Genomic DNA, 24122 nt, shown 5'->3' with positions numbered 1-24122 from the left:
GAAATACAAAGGCAAGTAAAGCATCTCATAGACCATGGACATGTGCGTGAAACTTTGAGCCCTTGTGCCGTCCCGGTCATTCTTGTGCCAAAACGAGACGGCAGCTTTCGCATGTGCTCCGACTGTAGACCTATCAATGCTATCACCGTTCTCTATAGGTATCCCATTCCACGCCTAGATGATATGCTTGATGAGCTTAGTGGTGCCACTATATTTTCTAAAATTGATCTCAAGAGTGGTTACTATCAAATCCGCATACAAGAGGGTGATGAATGGAAAACCGCTTTCAAAACCAAGTTTGGCTTGTGAATGGTTAGTCATGCTTATGGGTCTCTCCGAAGCACCAGGTACTTTTATGCGTCTTATGAATCATGTCTTTTGCCCTTACATTGGTATATTTGTTGTGGTTTACTTTGATGATATCCTTGTTTTTATCAAATATCTTAAATATCATGTCAGCCATGTTCGAACCATTTTGCAAACTCTTCGAAAAGAGCAACTCTATGCTAATATGGAGAAATGCCTTTTTGGCGTTGATAAGCTCGTTTTCTGGGGTTTTGTTGTTTCCTCTAAGGGTGTTCATGTTGATGAGTCCAAGATCAATGCTCTTAAGACTTGGCCACAACCAACCAATTCGCAACAAGTGCGTAGCTTTCTTGGCCTTGCAGGCTTCTATCGTCGCTTTGTCAAGGATTTTAGCACCATTGCTTCGCCTTTACATGCTTTGAGCAAGAAGAATGTGCCTTTTGTTTGGGGACCATCCCAAGATACCGCTTTCAATGAGCTCAAGAACTTGCTTACTCATGCTCTCGTGCTTGCTTTACCCAACTTTGACAAACCCTTTGAGATTCATTGCGATGCTAGTGGTAATGGCATAGGAGGTGTGTTGATGCAAGAGAAGCGCCCCATAGCTTACTTTAGTGAGAAACTCTCTGGCGCGCAACTCAATTACCCCATCTATGACAAAGAGCTCTATGCTTTAGTCCGCGTCTTGCATGAATGGGAACATTACCTTCGTCCCCATGAGTTTATCATTCATACCGATCATGAGACTCTCAAGTATCTTAAGGGCCAAACCAAGTTGAACAAGCATCATGCTAAGTGGAGTGAATTTATTGAGTATTTTCCTTATGTCATCAAGTACATTAAGGGTAAGGAAAACATTGTAGCGGATGCCCTTTCTCGCATATGCATGCTTGTCACTCAACTTGAATTGGATGTCATTGGTTTTGAGCATATCAAAGACTTGTATGAGCATGATCCTACTTTTGCTACTCCTTATGCCAAGTGTTTGTCGCACAGCTTTTGGGAACGATATTACATCAAAGATGGGTATCTTATGAGAGCTAACAAACTTTGCATCCCCGAGCCTTCTCTTCGTTCATTACCTTTGCAGGAATCTCATGGAGGAGGCTTAATGGGACATGTTGGACGAGACAAGACGTTCGCCACGCTCTCGAAGAACTACTTTTGGCCAAAGATGTTTCGCGACGCCAACCGCCTCACAAACTGATGCTCTACATGTCGCAAAGCTAAGTCCAAAGCTCAATCCCACGGCCTTTATATGCCCCTACCCGTTCCATATCAACCATGGGAAGACATTAGCATGGACTTTGTACTTGGTTTGCCTAGGACTCGAAATGGGAAGGATTCCGTATTTGTCGTTGTGGACTGTTTCTCAAAAATGGCACATTTTATCCCTTGCAACAAGATAGACTGTCGGGGATATAACTATTTGAGTAAGCCAGCCCAGGAGGGGCCGGGTTACGCAAAGAGTACTCATCATGAAGGAAGCCCAAGACCCAGCATGAGGATGGTGGTTCAATAAAGGGTCTAAGGGCCATAGGCGATTTAAGGCCCATAGTGGTTAAACCGCCATGACGGCATGACTTGTATTATAAGGTAGAATTAACTAGTCACCAAGCCGGACACTGTTTACAAGCCGGTCGGGACTCTGTAAGCCGCAGGGCGTCAACCCGTGTATATAAGGGGACGACTCGCCGGTGGCTTAGGGCAAGAAACAACACATCGAGAGCCAGGCATAGCGTATCTCCTCCCTGGTCATCGAAACCTCAAGCAATACCAACCCAACTAGACGTAGGCCTTCCTTCACCGTAAGGGGCTGAACTAGTATAAACCTCTCGTGTCCTTTGTCCCGATTAACCCCTTTAAGCTTCCTAGTTGTGATGGCTCCATGACTAAGTCCTTGCAAGAGGACATCTGCCGTGACAATTCCACGACAGTTGGCGCCCACCATGGGGCCAGCGCACGTTGGATTTGAGTTCTTGAAGCTTTGAAGGGCTCAAGGGATACGCGGTTGGCCGGATGACCAAGAGTCGTCGTGGCAAGATCTACATCGACGATGAAGGCTGGGGCCCCGAAGCCGGCTCAATTGAGTACGGGTACCGGGTCCCCTTTGGCGGAATTGACGTCTTCATCGGCCGGATCGGTGAGCCGGGCCCTGAGCCGGACAACTGCACGGACCTCGTCGAGACGGCTCAGCGTGCGAGACCCACCCGAGCTCGACCCGTCGTGAGGCGTGCCTTTGTGGGTTGCATCCACGGAGGTGAAATTTCTGAAGGATCCAAAGGTGATGGTGAGCCGGCCATCCTCTCTGACGGTGAATCGTCCGCCGGCTCAACAGATTCGCTGTATAAAGTTCAAGATGGCATACTCGGGGACTGTTCCGATGGCAGCACTATTCCGGACCCCTCAGAGTCGCCAAACTGGGCAGGAGTCTTCATGGCTGGCACTCAACCCGGCCAAAATTCTACGGCTTCAGCGGCAATAACGTCCGGGTTAGGAGCAGCCGGGGCAGGAGGCCATGTACGCTCACCGGCTCAAGTGCTGATGGATCTCATGGATAGACTTACGGCCCTGCTAACTGTCACTGTTATCCCTGCGAACTAGTCTGAGCATGAGGCAGAGGTGGCATGGGTTCGTGAGGAAATTGCTCGGGCCAAGGAAACCTTAGCAGCTGAGGATACTAGATTGGCTACAGAGCGGGCGGCTTTGGATGCACGGGCACAGCAGCTTCAGACAGAGGCTTTTCAACTCAATATGAGCCTGAACGCATCTAACGAGGTAATGAGGAGGAGACATCAGAAAACTCAGTCCCGTTTACCTCAGGTTTATGATCCTCGGAACCTCTTCGCTACACCCGGAGCCGGTCCAAGTAATCCACCGGGTGTAAATCAGTTTATGACATCCGGAGCGGGAGGCCCGATCCAGCCTCAGGTGACGACGCCTCTTTACGGGAATATGGCACCACCCCGTTACGTACCAATACCTCCGGGTCACTTCTCCAACCCCATGGAGAACTTAATCGCAGCATCAGCACGTTTGGCGGCTCTCCCAGTGGATGGTGATGATTCGACAGCGGTGGAAACCCGGAGGATCAGGGAACTTGTCCAAACAGCTCTGGCTCAGCAAGAGACCTACTCTTACAGCCAAGACAGGATTCACTCAACTCCTCCGCCTTGGCTGGCTCCGCCTCATCAGAATCGGAGCCCGAGTTACAGCAGACACATGGAGTCAGAGGCTGTGTCAAGCAGTGCACGGTGCCGGAACCAGCCAGGCGGGTATAACCCGGTGCAGGACCAAATACATCAAGAGGACGAGCGGGCAGCTCAGCTAGCGGCTCAGCTCGCAAAACAACAGGACTTACCATCTTATCCAACGACTTCTGTTGAGGCGGGATTCGCATCTAGAACCGGAGGTGTTCCTTGTCTGGTACCGGCTCTACGGAATGTACGTCTGCCCAAAGATTTCAAGGGACCTCGGAAGGTGCCGAATTACACGGCCGATTTACAGCCGGGGGCGTGGATCGAAAGTTATGAGATGGCCATGGAACTGCTGGAGGTCAGTGACGCAGCGATGGCTAAGTAATTCACCATGATGTTGGACGGGACAGCCCGTTCTTGGTTAAAAGGCTTGCCACCCAATTCTATTGGTTCATGGGCAAAGCTAAAGGCTCGATTCATCCAGAACTTTAAGGACACTTGCAAGCAATCTATGTCAACTGTGGATCTGACAAATTGTAAGCAGGAGGAAGGTGAATCCACGACTCATTGGGTACGCCGGGTCAAAGAGATAATACATTCTTCTGACAAGATGGATGCCGGCTCAGCAGTTCTTATGCTGGAGAAGAATTGCCGCTTTGAACCTCTGAGACAAAAGCTGGGGCGTCTTAAGCGCGACTGCAATGATATGGGAACGCTGATGGCGGCTTTAAGTATGTCGATTCTGATAGTACCAAGGATCCCGCGTCTGATGAGGAAAAGACAGGGAAGGGAAAGAAGAACGGTAGTGGAAAGGGTCAGCAGCATAACCCGGCAAATCAAGGAGGCAATAAGCGTAAGGCGGACGGTAACCCGGAATTTGTGGCTAATGCACAAGGTAACAATCAGAAACGCAAGGGGAAACTGCCCCCTCGGTCCGGCGGGTCAGGTCCGTCTCTTGAACAGCTACTCAATGAGCCTTGTTCGAGGCATGGCACCCGGGAGCATCCAGCGACTCACTTATGAAAGGATTATGCAATCATGAAGGCTTTCAAGAATTCCAACATGTTTGATGGCAATCAAGGCCCGGGCGGCGGTTCAGGAGCGGGCGGCTTTCATGGCCCGGGTGGCGGTTCAGGTCCCGGCTTTCAGGGAAACCAGGGTGGTTATAACCAATAGCAGTCTGGTCAAGGAGGTCAGCAGCAGCAGCAGTCAGGTTATCAGAGCCATCCGAAACAGCTAAACAGTGGACAATATCATGTGTTCACCACAAGTTTGTGTAAACGTGATCAGAGGGTTCATAAGAGGGCTGTGAATTCTGTTGAACTGGCAGTCCCTCGTCACTTACGGTGGTCAGAGCAGCCCATTGTCTGGAGCAGGGAGGATCACCCCCCCCCCCCGGGTTGATAATCCGGGTCAACTGGCCCTGGTGATAGCACCGCAGGTTGGTGGTCACAAATTCACTAAGGTGCTCATGGATGGAGGCAGCAGCATCAACATCCTCTATTACGAGACCTTTCGGTGCATCGGCCTAACTGACAAGAACTTAAAGACTTCCAACATCGTCTTCCATGGAGTGGTGCCTGGTAAGTCGGCATATCCTGTGGGTAAGATTGAGCTGGAGGTAGATTTTGGGGACGAGCATGATTCTAGGGATGAGAAGTTAACCTTTGAGGTGGTCAAAATCAAGAGTCCGTATCACGCTTTGTTCGGGCGGCCGGCTTACGCCAAGTTCATGGCGCGGCCGTGTTATGTTTATTTACAGCTCAAGATGCCAGGTTACAAGGGCACCATCACTGTGCATGGGAGCAGAAAGGTGGCCCTGGAATGTGAAGAAGGCGATGCGGCTTATGCCGAGTCTGTTTGTGCAGCAGAGGAGCTCAAATTTTATCAGGATAACGTTGACCCGGCGGATAGGATCTCCCTCAAGAAGCCGACGACGGAACATGACCCGGCCATGAAGTTTAAGTCGGCTGCAGAGACTAAGCTTGTCGATTTTACTCCGGGCGATACGTCTAAGCAGTTCAGCATCAGTGCCAACTTGGATCCTAAATAGGAAAGCGCGCTCATCGAGTTCATCCGTGAGAATCGGGACATCTTTGCATGGAAACCTTCTGACATGCCGGGTGTACCGAGAGGACTCGCTGAGCACACTCTTAATATTGATCCGAAGTATAAGCTGGTCAGGCAGTTTCTGCGGCGATTCAATGAGGAGCGACGAAAAGATATTGGAGAGGAGGTCGCCCGGCTCCTGGCGGCTGGGTTCATTATTGAAGTCTTTCACCCAGAGTGGTTGGCTAACCCGGTGCTCGTGCTCAAGAAAAACTGCACCTGGCGGATGTGTGTGGATTATACGGACTTGAATAAGGCTTGTCCGGCTGATCCTTTCGCTCTTCCCCGTATCGATCAAATCATTGATGCTACGGCGGGTTGCGCGCATTTGAGTTTTCTGGATGCTTACTCTGGTTATCATCAGATCAAAATGGCAGTTAAGGACCAGGAGAAGACAGCTTTCATCACTCCGTTTGGAGCCTTCTGCTATGTGTCTATGCCTTTTGGGCTCAAGAGTGCCCACGCGACTTATCAGCGGTGTGTACAGAATTTTCTCCATAATCAGATTGGGCGCAATGTTCATGCTTATGTGGATGACATAGTGGTGAAGTCTAGAGAGACGGAAACGTTGATATCTGATCTCAGGGAAACCTTTGATAACCTCCGGGTTTACAAGATGATGCTTAACCTGGAGAAGTGTGTATTGGTGTGCCTGCAGGCAAGCTTTTGGGATTCTTGGTCTCAAATAGGGGCATTGAAGCTAACCCGGAGAAGATCAAGGCAATCACCTCTTTGGCTAAACCGGCGTGCATCAATGATGTTCAGCGACTAGCGGGTCATGTTGCTGCTTTAGGCCGGTTCATAAGCCTGTTAGATGAGAAGGCCCTGCCGTTGTATCAGATGATGAAGAAGGCAGACACCTTTGTCTGGAGTGATGCTGCTAACGCCGCTTTTGAGGATTTGAAGAGGCAGTTATCTGAGCCGCCGGTTCTTGCAGCTCCTATTGACAAAGAGCCTTTGCTGTTATATGTGGCTGCTAATTCATGAGCCGTCAGCGTTGCGATTGTGGTGGAACGCAAGGAGGTTGAAGCTGGTTTACGGAGTGTTCATGGCAAGCCAGAAGCTGAAACAGTATTTCCAAGGGCACCCTATTACGGTGGTGAGTTCTGCCCCCTTGGGAGACATCATCCAGAATAGAGTGGTCACAGGATGAGTCGCCAAGTGGGCTATTGAGCTCGGGCCGCATGGTTTGAAGTATGTTCCACGTACTGCTATTAAGTCTCAAGCCTTGGTGGATTTCATCAACGACTGGACAGAGCTACAGGCACCTGAGGAGAAGCCTGATAACACATATTGGACGATTCACTTTGATGGGTCCAGGCAGCTGGAAGGCTCGGGGGCTGGGGTCGTGTTAACTTCCCCTCGAGGTGACAAATTCTGTTAGGTGCTCCGGCTTATGTTTCCTTGTACTAACAATGCAGCTGAGTATGAGGCCTTACTCCACGGTCTCCGGATGGCTAAAGAAATGAACTTGAGCCGGGTAAGGTGCTTAGGAGACTCAGACCTTGTGGCCCAACAGGTGTCAGGCAAGTGGGATTCCAAAGATCCCCTTATGGCAGCTTATCGTCGTGAAGTTGACATGGTGGCTGGGCACTTCAAGGGTTATGTGGTGGAGCACATTGATCGAAGGAAGAATGAGGCGGTGGATGCCTTAAGCCGGCTGGGATCTCAGCGTAAGCCGGTGCCGCCTAACACTTTTCTTGATGTTTTGCATAATCCTTCGGTTAAGTCACCTACAGAGGAAGATCTGGCAATACCAGACCCGGAGGCACAGCTGGTGGCGGCTCTCCACGTTATCCTGGATTGGACAGTGCCTTATTTGGCTTACATGACCCAGGGAGAGTTGCCTGAAGATGAGACTTCAGCAAGACAAATCGTCCGGCGGTCCAAGTCTATGACAATTATCAATGGCGAGTTACATCACTGCAGCGTCACTGGAGCGTTTCAGCGTTGTGTGTCGCCTACAGAGGGTCAGGAGATCCTTCGTGAGATTCATGAAGGTGATTGTGGTCATCACGGCGGCTCAAAATCTCTTGTGGCTAAAGCTTTCTGTCATGGGTTTTATTGGCTGACGGCTCATGCTGATGCGGAAGATCTGGTCAGTAAATGCGAGGGATGTCAGAAGTTCTCACGACGAGCTCATGTGCCGGCTCAGGAATTGAGGATGATTCCAATTACTTGGTCGTTTGCAGTCTGGGGGCTTGACATGGTTGGACCTTTCAAAAGGTCTAAGGATAAAAAGACACACCTCTTGGTGGCGGTTGACAAGTTTACAAAGTGGGTTGAGGCAGAGCCAGTCAGTAAGTGTGATGCAGCCACGGTGGTCCATTTCACGAAAAAGGTGATTTTCCATTTCGGCTTTCCACATAGTATCATAACTGACAATGGCACTAACCTCTCCAAAGGAGCCATGGAAGAGTTCTGTCAATGAGAGCATATCCGGCTTGACGTGTCGGCTGTGGCTCATCCTCTGTCCAATGGTCAGGCGGAAAGAGCTAATCAAGAGATTTTGGAACGTATCAAGCCCCGGCTCTTGGTCCCCTTACAACGGAGGACGCCGGGTTGTTGGGTGGAGGAGTTACCCTCTGTACTTTGGAGCATCAACACTACACCTAACAGATCCACGGGTTACACACCTTTCTTCATGGTGTATGGAGCAGAGGCGGTTCTGCCAAGTGACATTCGGCATGACTCACCTCGCGTGGCGGCTTACGTTGAGGCTGACAACGAAAAAGCCCGTCAAGATGCACTTGACCTGTTGGACGAAGAGCGAGACTTGGCAATAGCCCGCTCGGCGATTTACCAGCAAGACCTGCGCCGCTACCACAGCCGCCAGGTTAGGTCCAGGACCTTTTAGGAAGGCGACTTAGTGCTCCGGCTCATCCAGGATCAATCCGACATGCACAAGCTATCCCCTCCTTGGGAAGGACCCTTTGTGGTCAGCAAGAATCTGAACAATGGATCATACTACCTTATTGACGTTTGAGAGCATAGAGACTCACGTAAGTCGGAGGAGGAGACCCGTCGGCCGTGGAATATCGCTCATCTTCGGCCTTACTATACTTGAGCCACCGTCTCTAATGTGTATATATTTCTACTATGTATATATTACATAAAGCAATAAAGCAGGACCTCCGTCCTTTTTTCCACTTCCACAAAAGGTTTATGTGTCTTCTTTGTCAGGTGGTGGAGATAACCAAGAGGAAGCGGGTCATGTCTGAATCCGGCTTTTCCTTTGGTCTGTCTTATGATCATATCTGAATCTAGCCATGGTCACTTGGGGGCTTCCTGTTCAAACATACGTCGTATTCGAACCAAAGAGAACATAGCTGTCGATACCCACTTGATCGGCATACTGCCAAACCCACTTGGGGGCTTCTTGATCATATTTGAATCATAGCTTAACCCCTTTGGGTCTGACGTGGATCGTATTCGAATCAGCATCATTAAACAACTCTTATGGTCACTTGGGGGATTCCTGTTCAAACATAGGTCGTATTCGAACCAAAGAGAACATAGCTGTCGATACCCACTTGATCAGCATCGGCACAGCAACTGGGGGCTATATGATCGTATTCGAATCTTAGCTTAACCCCTTTGGAACAGTTCACTGATCGTATTCGAATCAGAAGCCTTGTAAATTTTACTCATTATATTTGATTGTACTAAGAATCTCTTGAAAATACAATGGAGTGTACTGCCATCCTCCGGCTTAACATTGGCTACATCAGGTCGATAAGTACCAGGTGAGCTTTATATGTCAATTTTCAGGAGTTTAACTCAATCTCAAGGGCCGGGCTACATAAGCCGGAAAAAATAACCGTAAGCATCACAGGTATATCATTATGATTATGACTACTAAGTTTAATCATAAGTTGATTTTCCTGTAATTGTTCGGTATGTGCTCCAAGTTATCAAGGATATGTGATCCTCATTGCGATAAGTCACCAAGGGATTTTTTGTTTTGTCTTATGTGCAGGGCAGTACAAGATGTTTCTGCAAGGGCATAACAGATTCATGTAAACTACGAGTGCATAGTAGTGACAGCTTATGCAAGTGTTAAGCGCCATAAGCATGCACGAAGGCATGACAAAAGTCAAAGTATTTTCTACTCTATTACAAGACCCCCCCGGGTCTAAATAATGAGGCGTTGTTTTTTCTACCAAGACGTAAGCATGTGGCGCCCTGCAATTTACTCTTGGGGTTTGACCTGAAGCTTCCGGGTTATCCTTCTCTGCCTCTTCGCCAGTTGCCTTGTCCTGGAAGGATGATGATGCCCAGTCAATGCCACTCAAGGCTTCAAACTCAGCTTCATCATCTATTAAACCGGTTGGGTCTACTTCAGGGGCAAAGGTATGCTTACGAATTGGAGGGATCAGGCTGACATCATCGTAATGCGGTGTGGGGATTCTTAGATTTTCTTTGTCATAACCCGGCTGATACTTGGAGAGGTCAGTGTCATTCCAAATTTGAGTAGCCATAGGGTGTATGTCCCTCACACAGCTGGTGATGTCTTTTTGATCAAACGCTGTGCCATCCTCCTTCAAACTTGGATACCCAAGAGCGATGTCGGCCGGGTCTAGCTCTGGTAACCAGGCCTTGGCCCGGCTCAAGGCAGCTATTGCTCCGGCTCTTGCTTGGGCCTGTCTCAACTCTTGAATCCGCTGGGGGAGCACAGCAAGCCGATGTAACACATCTTGCAAGAGGTGGGGCACGTCATTTGATAAGGCCACAACGGCCAAAGCACGTTGCGACCCGGTGTATAATTGTTCCACCAGTGTATAGACGGTTTTCAGCTTCACTACCATGTCCTACTGGAGGGTTTTGCTTCTGGGGCCTGATGAAGATTAAGCCGGAAGTGATAATTAGCTTGATCGTCAAAGGAAGGATAACAGTATTTGAGGTTCATGCAAAGAAACGTACCGAAGATCGCTGAGACCATTCTTGATATCTGACGCTTCAAGCCGGACAGCTCGTTGTTTACCTTTGCAAGGGATGTTTCGGCTGCCTCGGCCCGGGTCAGCAGAGAGGCCTTCTCATCAGCCCAGGATTTCTTCTCTGATTCAAAGTTCTTCTTCAACTTCTCTTGTTCAGAGATGCTGAGTTCAAACTTGGAGTTGGCATTCTGAGTTTCAAGATCCTGGGCTGACAGCCGGCTTTTAAGGTCAGCAATCTCCGATTCAAATTGACTTATGGTAGCCTGCGTTATCCCTGGTTATAGTTAGCATCATGATAAATAATTTCAAAAGTCTCAAGCATTTTGCAAGCAAATACACTTGACACTTGGGGGCTAATGTGTACTGAAGCTTTCTACATTACTAAGCCGGTCCTGAATATTAAAGTCCCAAGCACTTTACAAGCAAAGATGCTTGGCACTTGGGGGCTAATGTGTATCGGAAGTTAAAGGTATTGTGTTACATCCGGTTTAAGTATATTTTCTTTAAACCGGACAAGTAGTTCTCACAGTTTTTTCTAAAGCCTACGGCATATTTCCTAAATAAGCAGTAGACTTGGGGGCTGGTACAGTAAGTATGATTGAAAGTAAAGAGGCATAAGTCGTACCTCAGATTTTTGTTGTATTTGCTTCACCATGTCAATTTCCAGGTCACGGCTGTTGTGCACCTGGTTAATATAACCCGAGACAAGCTCTCCAATACTTAAGTGAGTATAGTCAGTGAGAGCTGACTTGGCCTTACGACGCTCTAATAACTCCTCCTTAGCAGAACATTTGGCGAGCACAGTGGGTTGAGCCGGCTCAACAAATTGAGTCTTCAAAAACTCAACTTCCGGGCCATCTGCCTTGGCAAGGCTAGGAGCCTCCGGGTTAACAGAAACATTGATGACTTGTTCAGCAGGCGGGTCAGAAAAGGTTGCAGAAGCATCATGAGATAATGAAGGTGGCGGCTCGTGAACAGAAGTATCAGGCGCAGCCATTCCAGGTGCCGACTCAGTTACAACCGGATCCTGGGCCGGTGCATCTTTCTTTGTTTTCTTCCTGGGCTTAACTTGCATGCTAAGGACAAAGCAAAAGAATGAGTACAGAAACATGAGGAAGAACAAACATAAGGTAAATAAATTGATATTCCCCAGGAGCAGTCTTAAAAGCCGGCATGTTGGACTGCATGGACTCGCCGGATGAAGGAGAGGTATCCTGATAATTGGAGTCAGAGGAATTGAGAGGTTGACGGATTTGACCCGCCAAAAGGGTATAAGTCGGAGATAACCTTAGACCGACGCTTCCGGGTTGTATCAGGCAAGATCTGGAGAGCTCTGCATCCTTGCTCAGACCCCGAGGAGAGCTCTGCATCCTTGCTCGTCCGTGTCTGCCTCCGGTTTTCAAATTGCTATTGCTTCAAAAGAAAGTCAGGGTCTTGGTGAGCCAAAGGATGTGAAAATCTTACTTTCCGGGTTACTCTTCGAATTTTTTGACGCGGCTGAAGCTCGGAGTCGGAGGAGATTATAGTTACCTCCTCCTCGGCGGGTTGGCTGTTGCCCGTGTCTTCCTTAAAGAAGGTTAAATATCAGTAAGGAAATGATAAAGGAGAAGGGAAAATTGAAAAGTTACCTCTTCCTCATTATCATCAAAATCATCAAGCTGAAACATCTCCGAAGCGCTTGGCTTCCTTTTTCTTGAAGTGGTGGGCTTGGCGGTTTTCCTTTCGGCCCTCTTTGCTGCCCGGGCTTGTTTGGCCGCCTCATGGTCATATAGGACTTTCCAGAACTTGTCGTTTGCCTGTAAAGAGTTGTGGAACGGTATGAGTAAGCCAGAGGTTAATGTAATAAAAGGTGATCATTGAGACTAATGACTTACCACGGGGGTCGGGTTTTGTTTGCAGAAAGGCAATAACCCGAAGACATTGTTGGTCACTGATCCCTCCTTTAACAAAGACTGAGTGGTAGCTTCCACTATATCGTCTGGTAAGTCGTCAGGGCTATGACGTTGAGGGTCATCTTTCTCGCCCGAGTAATCGCATATTAAGCCGGGGCGGCGGCTTAAAGGAATTATTCTCCAAGTAACCCAGACTCTGACCAGGTCAACGCCATCCAAGCCGTTCCCCAAGAGAGCTTTAATCTTCTTGATTTTGGGGGTGAGTGGCAGACGTTCAATGGCAGTCAACTTATCTGGCAGCGGGTGAGTAGATTCAAGGCGTATGCACGGAAGACGGGCAGCGGGTTTTCGCCAGCCGGAGAAGAATCCTGGTAGTAGAACCATGTATGGTTCCAGTCCTTTGGATGACTCGGCAGTTCAGCATAAGGGAACAGGCAGTCTCTTCGCCTTTGAATTGATATGCCACCAAGTTCCAGACTGGGTCCGTTGGCGCGTTCATTTTGCCGGTTCAAATAAAACAGCTCTCTGAACAAGGTCAAACTTGGCTCTTCTCCAAGGTATACCTCATAGAATACTTGGAAGTTGCAGATATTGGACACGGAATTGGGCCCGATGTCTTGAGGTCTTAAGTCAAAAAAGTGCAAAACGTCTCTAAAGAATTTTGAACCGGGAGGATCAAATCCCCGGCTCGTGTGATCGGTAAAAATGATCACCTCCCCTTCCTTGGGTTGAGGTTTCACCTCAGATGGGTCAGGAGCACGATAAGACATGACATCCTTCTTGGGCAGATGGCCAGACTTTACAAACTCGGACAGTTTGCTCTCTGTAACAATGGATGGGACCCAGTTGCAAGTCACCGGAGGTTTGACAGCTTTGGGTGCCATTATGAAAGTTGAAGCCTACAAACAAGATAAAGGAAATTTTCCGGTTTATTATAACCCGGAGAATAAGCATTGTTGGGTTATCTAAGATGGCGGCTTAAGAAGGGGCCTAATGACATACAGGTAACTATGGGATAATGTTTAAACAGTTGCAGCTGTTAAAAATGATTAAAGTTTTCTTAAGTCGCCAGAAGCAGGCGGTGCTGATGGCCGGTGTTATCTTAAACCGGTTACTATGGCCGAAACAGTGTCAACTGACGCAGTTTTTGGCTAAGTGTGGAGCAAACAGGTTTCACAAGTTGCAGATATTATTTTGGATCAAACGACGCTCTGGAAAGGAAAAAATTTCTAGACCTAAAGCAGCACGGAGAAGCTCATATAGTCGAAAAGGGCTTTCAAACAAGGGAGATGAGATCTGTTTCTGTGCAAAATAAGTACAAAGCAATCACCGCATCAGTTCTACGCCATTTTTACGATCTAAACAGGACATTCGAGGCAAAAACTATCAAGGATTTGCAGCGGGTGGCAATGAACACCGACAAACTCGATGAAGCCTTAATGCATATCTAAGAAGGAGAAGAGAGGAACTCACGGATGCGGAAGAGCTGCGAAGGGTCGTCGTCGTTTTTCTGGTCCGAGTCAGGGTGATGCAGCGGCCTGAGTCAATGAAGGCGAAGGTTCCAACGGTGGCGGCGGCGGAGCTCGAGCGGCAGAGAAGGGGGTGCGAGGAAGAAGACGACTGGAGGAAATGAAAATGACCTAGGTCGTGCTTATTTATAAGGAGGGGCCGACTGAGACGGCGCGAGAAACGAGGAGACCAAGACATCATTATCCAGCGGTCCCGACGCCTCGATTTTCGGGAAGGCCATTAAATACGAAGATCCGTTGAAGATATGATGGATTAAAATATAGGTTTTATCAAAGATGACGTCACGATGATTTAACCCGGATCCAGATGATGACATCACGGCGGGTTACAATTCTCCCACAAGACAGAAGACTGAAGGCCAGTTCATAAGGTTTTAAAAGATTGACATGAACCGGTTCAAATCAATCTGGGGCCTAATGTCGGGGATATAACTATTTGAGTAAGCCGGCCCAGGAGGGGCCAGGTTACGCAAAGAGTACTTATCGTGAAGGAAGCCCAAGACCCAGCATGAGGATGGCGGTTCAATAAAGGGTCTAAGGCCCATAGGCGATTTAAGGCCCATAGTGGTTAAACCGCCATGACAGCATGACTTGTATTATAAGGTAGAATTAACTAGTCACCGAGCCGGACACTGTTTACAAGCCGGTCGGGACTCTGTAAGCCGCAGGGCGTCAACCCGTGTATATAAGGGGACGACCCGCCGGTGGCTTAGGGCAAGAAACAACACATCAAGAGCCAGGCATAACGTATCTCGCTTCCTGGTCATCGAAACCTCAAGCAATACCAACCCAACTAGATGTAGGCCTTCCTTCACCGTAAGAGGCTGAACTAGTATAAACCTCTCGTGTCCTTTGTCCCGATTAACCCCTTTAAGCTTCCTAGTTGCGATGGCTCCACGACTAAGTCCTTGCAAGAGGACATCTGCCGTGACAAATCCACGACATAGACGATGCTTCACATGTTGCTAATCTCTTTTGTAGGGAAATATTGCGTCTACATGGAGTGCCAAAGACTATCGTCTCGGACCGCGACGTCAAGTTCCTTAGCTACTTTTGGAAGACCCTATGCGTCAAGCTCGGAATCAAGCTACTCTTCTCCACGGCTTACCATCCTCAAACCGGCGGCCAAACAGAGGTGACCAACTGCACACTCTCTGCTCTACTTTGAGTACTCATCAATAAGAACATCAAGGAGTGGGAGGAGTGTCTACCTATCGCCGAGTTCGCCTACAACCGAGCAAGACACTCAACAACCGGCAAGTCCCCCTTCGAAGTCGTCTACGGATTCAACCCATTGTCACTATTGGACATTCTTCCTCTACCACTCCCAGAGCGCATCAATTTGGACGCAAGTGCACGTGTGACTCATCTCAAGAAGGTGCATGAAGATACAAGACATACTATCGAGCGCCAAGTACAACGACTTGCGACCAAGCTCAACATCAACAAGCACCCCATGATCCTCAACATTGGTGATCTCGTGTGGCTACACCTTCGCAAGGACCGCTTCCCACAAGAACGCAAGTCCAAGCTTCGACCACGAGCAGATGGACCCTTCAAGGTGCTTGCATGCTACAACGACAATGCTTACAAGATCGACATCCCACGTGACAAGTAATCCGTGAGCGACATCTTCAACATCAAAGATCTCTCGCCCTACCATGGTGATGAGGATTTCGATCCGAGGACGGATCTTCCCCAAGGAAGGGGAGATGATGCGAGCATCCCATGATCATCCCCATGGACGCACCTACACCTCCAACGACACCACTTGGACCAATGACAAGAGCCCGAGCCAAGGCTATCGAAGATAAGATGAACTCACTCCTCTCCGAACTTCCACTTTCTATGCATGAGACATGGCTACTACCTAAGTCCGAGTTGTTGTGCATAATTAGGTACCAAGAGGACCCTCCCGAAGATGCACATGAAGATGTACATGTCCCCAAGTTCACGGATGAAGAGAACCAACGGAAGGAGTCAAGTACACCTCCCAGGCCCCGGACATCCGGCCACGGCCCCGGACGTCCGGCCCCTGGAGCTCCTCCCACCACAGCCGCTTAGCCGCCAGAAGCTACAGGCCCGGACATCCGGCCTCGCCAGCCCGGACATTCGGCCCTTCCCGAGCCCCCCGATATCCGACCCCCATCTCGGAAATCTGGACCCCTCCGAACCCGAGAGCAACAAAGCCCACCGCTCCAGCCCGGACATCCAGCCTCCTCACCCCGGACATCCGACGTCGCGTGAAAGCCGGACATCCGGCCCAACACCCGGACGTCCGGCCTCCCCTGTCTGCGCACAGTGAAGGGCCGAGGCACGTCTACCCCTTCACCCCCCCTAGACTATATATAATCTGCCTCGTCCTACTTTCTAGGGTTAGCGTTGTCTTAGCTCATTTGTGAGATAGAGCTTCGCTCATCCATATCGGATCTACTCCTTGAGAGAGACCGCGACCCCTCTTCAGAGAAGATCCACTTGGATTCAAGGCCTCCTCACGGAGAATACCATCAAGACCTCCTCACGGAGAAGACCGGTTAACGTGTATCGTTCGTTGTTGACTTTGGATCGTGTATCTTCCCCTTTGTACTCGAGGATCTAGCACATGTGTAACTTGTTCTTGTTAGTTTTAGTGTTCCTCTTGTGTTTCCCTTGTGTTATCCGTCGTTTCCCTCCTCATGTTCTTTGTATTCGTCACGGGATTCGCTCCTATCATGAAAGATCGGCCGATTAGGGTTCTACCCTCCATCAATCACCGTCACCACACCGTCGTGCTGACGGAACTCTCCCGTGAAGCTCTGCTGGATCGGAGTTCGCGGGACGTCATTGAGCTGAACGTGTGCTGAACTAGGAGGTGTCGTACGTTCGATACTTGGATCGGTCGGATCGTGAAGACGTATGACTACATCAACCGCGTTGTGCTAACGCTTCCGCTTTCGGTCTACGAGGGTACGTGGACGATAATCTCCCCTCTTGTTGCTATGCATCACCATGATCATGTGTGTGCGTAGGAAAAAATTTAAATTACTACGTTCGCCAACACATACGTCCACCGCCGGCGTCTGCGTGGGCGGAAAGTTTTTCGGAATGGCCCAACCAGCGGTCGCATCATCCTCTGTCCCAATGGGGCCGGACAGTGTAACCCTTGTCGGCGCTTTGAGGGAAGGAGTGCGGGAATCTGGACGCGGCGGAGACAGCCGCTCCACCACGTCCGAACCTCCCTGCGACGCCGTCGCCTCCCTCTCTCGCTGTCAGCCTCACCACAACCTCCGGACGACGTTCTCCGCCTTGCAAGTCACAGCCGACGAGTTGACCGCGCCGACGGACGAGGCGGACTGCGTCTCCATCGCGGAAGTGTGGGTCGGGCTGGACGACATCTCCGACGGTGGATCGGGGCGGTGGTGCGGATTGGGAGCAAGGGTGGAGGACGGAGAGGGTACGTGCATGGGAAAGGTTGGAAGGCGGCGGGAGGAGGAGGAGGAGGAAAGGTTTGGTGGATTTTGTGCAATTCGGCGTGGGGTCTGACTGTCGGGTTCGACGTGGTGGGCATGTCCGAGCGTGCCCGGGCGCCTCCATATCCGCTCCATATTTAGGCTGAATATGAAGGGTGCCGGTCAGCCTGGATGTTTGAGACCTGTTTAAGAGGCCGTCTGGGTCAAAAAATCGTGACCGGTTAGTGACCGGGCGACCCGCCCGAATGTATGAGACGAATATAGGAGGTCCGGCTCTTAGAGCATCTCTAGCAGACCCCGCAAAACGCCCGGCCCGCAAAAATTTCGGCGAGTATGCGGGCTCGGGCCAATTTTGCGGCCAGAACCGAGCCCGCATACTTGCCCGGCCCGCAAAAACTTTTGCCGCAGCCCGCAAACCGCACGCCCCAAGCACTATAAGTGCGGTTCCGCGACCCTTTTGCGGGTCCAAACCCTATCCCCCCGCCGCCATGAGCCACCCGATTCCCCTTTCTCCTCTCCCAATTTCTCGCCGCCGGCAACCCTCCGCCCCGCCTCCAGCCGCCATGTGCGGGCGAATGTGGAGCTCCGGACGTAGCTCCGGCAGCCAATCCGGCCGTGAGAGGGACCCGGAGCACGAGCGGCACGTCCGGTCCGACGGCGTGAGGAAGCGCGGCGCGCGGAAGTGGACCAACCGCGGGCTTTCGCCGCCGGCGAGCTTCGACCGCCGCGAGACGGTGGAGTACGACCGCCGGCGCGTGTCGTTCTCCTCCGCGCATTCTTCATACGCCGGATCCTCCTCCTCCTCCTCCTCCGCGGGCTTCCTCCCCGTGAAGAGGGAGTGGTCGGACGAGGAGGAGGAGCCCGAGCCGCCGGCGCCGTTCCCCTTCGTGCCGGTGAAGGAGGAGCCCAAGGAGCCCGCTCCGCTCGGCCGCCGCTGAGTCTTCGGGCCCGAGGACTACGTCGCGGAGTTTGACGTCGTCGCCGCCGCCATCGCCGAGCGAAGCGTGCGCGAGGAGGAGGAGCGCCGCCGCCACGCCGAGGAGCTCGAAGCCCTCGAGTGGCGGCAGGTGGTCACCGCCAACCTCGCCACCAAGGAGAAGGCCGAGGAGTGGCGCCGCATCCGCGCGGAGCAGGCGGAGAAGTTCGTTGATCTCTGCAGCTTCGGCAAGGAGGAGTGAGCGTCCGACGAGCTTCACGGCGTCGTCCAGTTGCTGCGACCTCGCCGCCGTTTAGATTCGACCCCCTAGTACTAGCTTAAGTAGTATGTATGCTTGTAGTGTGATGAACTATGTAGTATGCGATGAATAATGTAGTATGTGATGAACTGTGTTTATGCAATGTCCCTCGCGAAATAAGCTTTTCAAATTATGCAGGTTTAGATACGGGTTATGCTTGGACGCGTATGTTTTTGATCCGCATAAGCAATTTTCGTTTGCGGGTCGTATTTTTGCGGGGTCTGCTAGAGTTGCTCTTAGCTCACCACCAGGCATCAGTACGCGCTTTCCTCGACCGCACCAACTGAGAAATCCGCACGCTTGGTGGCATTAACCAGGTACTGCCGCCTCACTGGGAAACGTCTCATTTCTAATTAGTTCTGAATAATTTCTGAATTAGTCAGAAAAAGGGACCGGCTAATCATGTGGCGACTAAAAACCTACACCCTCTGCGGTACACACCAGTCATGGCAACCCGCGTACACATCCGTCGTATGGTAATTGGTAGTACTATTGTTCATTCCTGGCGAACGCTTGCCGGCGACGCCTCTGGCCGATCATGGCATCCTGTAGAGAATGGTTTGGTGCATCGATAATAATTGATCGTGCACTAGGCACATATATATAGGTACAAGGGGTGCAACCGGTGTCTTGTCTCCCAAGATACAAATACATACAGGGAGAGAGACACTACATGTACGGCATGCAAAACCCAAACCTATGTATATGTACACATGTTCAACACCCCCTGCAGTCGGAGCGTCGCCGGTGACGCAGAGACTGGACCGAAAGCCCTCAAACGTCGAGGTGGGTACTCCCTTTGTCATGACATCGGCGAACTGCTGATCGGTGGGCACATGGAGAACTCGAACATGACCAAGTGCGACGTGCTCCCTGACGAAGTGAATGTCGAGCTCAATATGCTTCGTCCGTCGGTGATGGACAGGGTTGGCAACGAGATACAACGCGGAGACGTTGTCACAGTAAACAAGCGTCGCCTTGGTAACCTCGCATAGCAACTCCTGAAGTAGTTGTCGTAGCCAAGAGCACTCCGCGACGGCGTTGGCCACAGCCCTGTACTTAGCCTTGGCGCTCGATCATGAGACTGTGGGTTGTCGTTTAGACAACCACAAAATCAGAGAGGGCCCAAGGTAGACACAGTAGCCGGAAGTGGAGCGGCGAGTGTCGGGACACCCAACCCAGTTGGTGTCGGAGTAGGCAACTAGGCTGGTGTCAGGTGATGCCGTCAGGGTGAGACCCATAGCTGTCGTGCCACGTATGTACCGAAGAATACGTTTCACCAGAGCCCAATGAGTGTCACGAGGAGCATGCATATGAAGGCACGCCTGCTGGACAGTGTACTGAATGTCCGGACGCGTCAGGGTGAGATACTGAAGCGCACAGACAATGGAGCGGTAGAAGGGAGCGTCGGACGTCGTAGAACCCTCGACGGCGGACACCTTAGCCTTCGTGTTGACAGACGTAGGAGCAGGCTTGCAGTTAAGCATGCCCGCTCTCTCCAGAAGCTCGTAGGCATACTTCTGCTAGTGCAGGAAGAAGCCAGTGGGCCGGCGCACAACCTCGATGCCGAGGAAGTAGTGGAGAGCCCCCAAGTCCTTGAGGGCGAACTCGGTGTCGGCGCGAGCTGTGATTTGCTGAAGGAGCGCTGGCGAATAGGCAGTCAGGATGATGTCGTCGACGTACAGGAGGAGGTACGCGGTGGCGGGACCTTGGTGATAAACAAACAGGGAGGCATCGGACCATGTGGACCGGAACCCCTGCTGCTGAAGGAAGGCCGCGATCCGCTGGTACCAAGCCCAAGGCGCCTGCTTCAACCCGTAAAGAGAACGGGAGAGCAAGCACACGTGGTCCGAATAGTCGATGTCGACGAAACCAGTAGGCTGCTGACAGAACACCTGCTCGTCGAGATGGCCATGCAAGAAAGCATTAGACACATCAAGCTGGTGGACCGGCCAGGCACGAGAAATAGCGAGCTGGAGAACAGCGCGAATCATGCCCGGTTTGACAACCGGGGCGAAGGTGTCGGTGAAGTCCACGCCGGCACGCTGGCGAAAGCCGCGCACCACCCAATGCACCTTGTAGCGCTCAAGGGAACCGTCGGGGCAAGTCTTGTGGCGTAAGACCCACTTGCCAGTGATGACGTTGGCACGGGGAGGCCGCGGAACAAGCTGCCATGTACGGTTGCGCTGCAGGGCGTCAAACTCCTCACGCATCGCGGCTATCCAGTTCGGATCCCAAAGGGCTGCGCGAGCGGAGGTGGGTAGTGGAGACGGTGCCAAGGTGGATGCAGCACACGCGTACTCGTCCGACGGGTAGCGCGTGCTGGGACAAAATGTCCCTGTCCGAGCCCGAGTGACCACACCGGTGAGAGGTGCGGCCGCAGTGACGGGGGCCACGGGGGCCGCAACAGGGGTCGCGGCGGGGGCGGCCGAGGAGGCCGTGACATCAGGGGCCACGGCGGGAACGGCGGCCACCGGGGGGGCGCGGCGACGGGGCCCGCGGGGGCCGCGACAGGGGCGGCCGAGGGGGCAGTGGCAGTGGTCGCGGCAACAGGGGCCACGGCAGGGCCCGCGGCGCCAGGGGCCGCCGGCACAGGGAGCGCGGGCAGGACCGACTCCGGGGCGCGGCTGGGCGGTCCGCCAGAGGTGGGGGCAGGGGCGAACCGCGCCGCTAGAGACGCCGAAGGTGACGGTACCTGCTGAAACGGGAACACCAGCTCATCAAAGTACACATGCCGCGAAGTGAAAACGTGATGGGACACTAGATCATAGCGTCGGTAACCTTTGGTGTTGGAGGATAACCAAGAAAAATGCAAGGAAGTGACAGGGTGCGAGTTTGTGAGGAGCAGTGGACGCGGTGCTAGGGTAACAGAGACACCCGAACATGTGAAGACCATCATAGGATGGAACCGCACCGAAGAGGAGCTAGTGAGGAGGGTACTTCTAGCGGGAACGACAGGAACGAATGTTAATGAGGAGGCTGGCGGTCGCGAGCGCGTCCGGCCAGAACCGAGGAGGCACGTAGGAGTGGAAGAGCAACGTGCGGACACAGTCATTAAGAGTGCGAAGGACGCACTCGGTGCGACCGTTCTGCTGGGACGTGTAGGGGCATGTGAGGCGAAAGATGGTGCCGTGGGACGCAAGTAAATTGCGGACGGCGACGTTGTCAAACTCCTTGCCGCTGTCAGTTTGCAAGGCGAGAATGGGACGACCGAACTGTGTGGTGACATATGAATAAAAGGCTGTGAGTGTGGCAAGAGCGTCGGACTTGCGACGGAGAGGGAATGTCCAGACATAATGAGAAAAATCATCCAATATCACCAGATAGTATAAATAGCCTGTGTTGCTAGCAACCGGGGACGTCCAAACATCACTATGCAATAGCTGAAACGGAAAGGTGGAAATGTTTGTAGACTCGCTAAAGGGAAGGCGAACGTGCTTGCCAAGACGGCAAGCCTCACAAGTATGATCGGCGACTTTATTACATGAGAAAGAAAAACTCTGAAGAATCTGACGCATAACGGTGGAGTTGGGATGACCAAGACGGGCATGCCAAAGATCGACACTGGCGGCGAAGGCGACGGGACGACGGGTGGCGGTGGCGCCGGAGGGGTGCACTGGGTAAAGCTCGTCCGGGCTGTCACAGCGGTGGAGTACCATCCGTGTACGGGCGTCCTTCACAGAAAAACCGATATCGTCAAATTCAACGGTGATAGGGTTCTCACGAGCAAGGCGACAAACAGAAACAAGATTAGTAACTAAGTCAGGGGACACAAGAACATTAGACATATGGACAGGAGTAGAAGTAGACGGAAAAGACATATGACCGACATGTGTAATGGGTAGGAAGGAACCGTTACCAACGGTGATACGGGTGGGAGTATGAACGGGAGTGGCAGACGTGAGGTTACCGGGATGAGCAGTCATGTGAGCGGTGGCGCCCGAGTCCATGTACCAGTCACCACCGCCACCATAGGAGCTCGGTGACGGGGCGGAGTGCAGGGCGACGAGTAGGGCCGGTTCCCACGGAGGCGGTACCTAAGGAGGGTAAGACCCTCCGTAGGCCGGCACGGGAGCTGCACCGAAGGCCGACGCGTAGGCGGGCGCGGACCCGTAGGCGGGCGCAGGCGGGGGGCGGCACTGTAGCCGCTGTAGGGAGCGGCATTCTGCGCGGCGAAGAGAGCCTAGTGGCCCATTGGGCGAGGCCCAAGGATGCCCGGAGCGGGAGCCCAAGGAACCGGCATGGAGTACGCGTGTACGACGCCCGTCCACGGGTTGGTGCCGTAAGTCCAGGGCGGGGTGGCCTGCTGCTGCTGCTGACGAGGGGCCCCCCTTGCGCCTGTTTGCGACCGCCACCGCCGCGGTTGCCGCGGCGCCCGCCACCCTGCTGCGGCTGCTGGGAGGCAACGGGGGGCGCGGGCGGGAGGGGATAAAACCCCGGAGGCGCGGGGGGCACCGGCTGGTGACGGGGCGCAGGAGCGGGCGGGGCGGCCGGTGGAGGGGCACCACGCGAGGTGCCGGCGGTGAGGGCCTGGTGCTGCACGCGCTTCTTGACCCCCCCTTCATCCGGCGCTCCTCCAACCGCAAGTATGCCACAAACTTGGGGGAGGAGGGTTCCGGCATGAGGGAGAGGTTGGAGGCGGCGTTATCGAAATCCTCGTTGAGACCGGCGGTGAGCATGCTGAGAAGGAGGTCGTCATCAACCTTGGCGCCAATGTCACGGAGCTCATCCGCTAATGTCTTCAGGCGGCGGTAGTAGTCATCTATAGACTAATCATCCTGATGACAGTCAAAAAATTCCTGTTGCAAAAAAACGTGGCGCTGAAGCTTGTTGTCGGTGAAGAGGCCGTTGAGCTTGACCCACACGGCGCGGGCGTCATCACCATCGCTCACGACCGTGTGAAACAGGTCCTTCGAGATGGTGGTGAAGAACCACAAGATGAGTGTGGCGTCGATCTAGGTCCATTCGGAGTCGCCCACTGTCGGTGTCAAAACCAGCGGATCTCGGGTAGGGGGTCCCGAACTGTGCGTTTAGGCGGATGGTAACAGGAGACAAGGGACACGATGTTTTTACCCAGGTTCGGGCCCTCTCGATGGAGGTAAAACCCTACTCCTGCTTGATTAATATTGATGATATGGGTAGTGCAAGAGTTGATCTACCACGAGATCGGAGAGGCTAAACCCTAGAAGCTAGCCTATGGTATGATTGTTGTTCTTCTGTCCTACGGACTAAACCCTCTGGTTTATATAGGCACCGGAGGGGGCTAGGGTTACACAGAGTCGGTTACAAGGAAGGAGATCTACAATCTGTATTGCCAAGCTTGCCTTCCACGCCAAGGAGAGTCCCATCCGGACACGGGACGAAGTCTTCAATCTTGTATCTCCATAGTCCAACAGTCCGGCCAAAGGTTATAGTCCGGCTGTCCGGATACCCCCCCTAATCCAGGACTCCCTCAGTAGCCCCTGAAC

The sequence above is a fragment of the Triticum aestivum genome, chromosome 2A (assembly GCF_018294505.1).
Source record: "Triticum aestivum cultivar Chinese Spring chromosome 2A, IWGSC CS RefSeq v2.1, whole genome shotgun sequence".
Classification (NCBI taxonomy): Eukaryota; Viridiplantae; Streptophyta; class Magnoliopsida; order Poales; family Poaceae; genus Triticum; species Triticum aestivum.
This window is presented reverse-complemented; position numbering follows the sequence as displayed.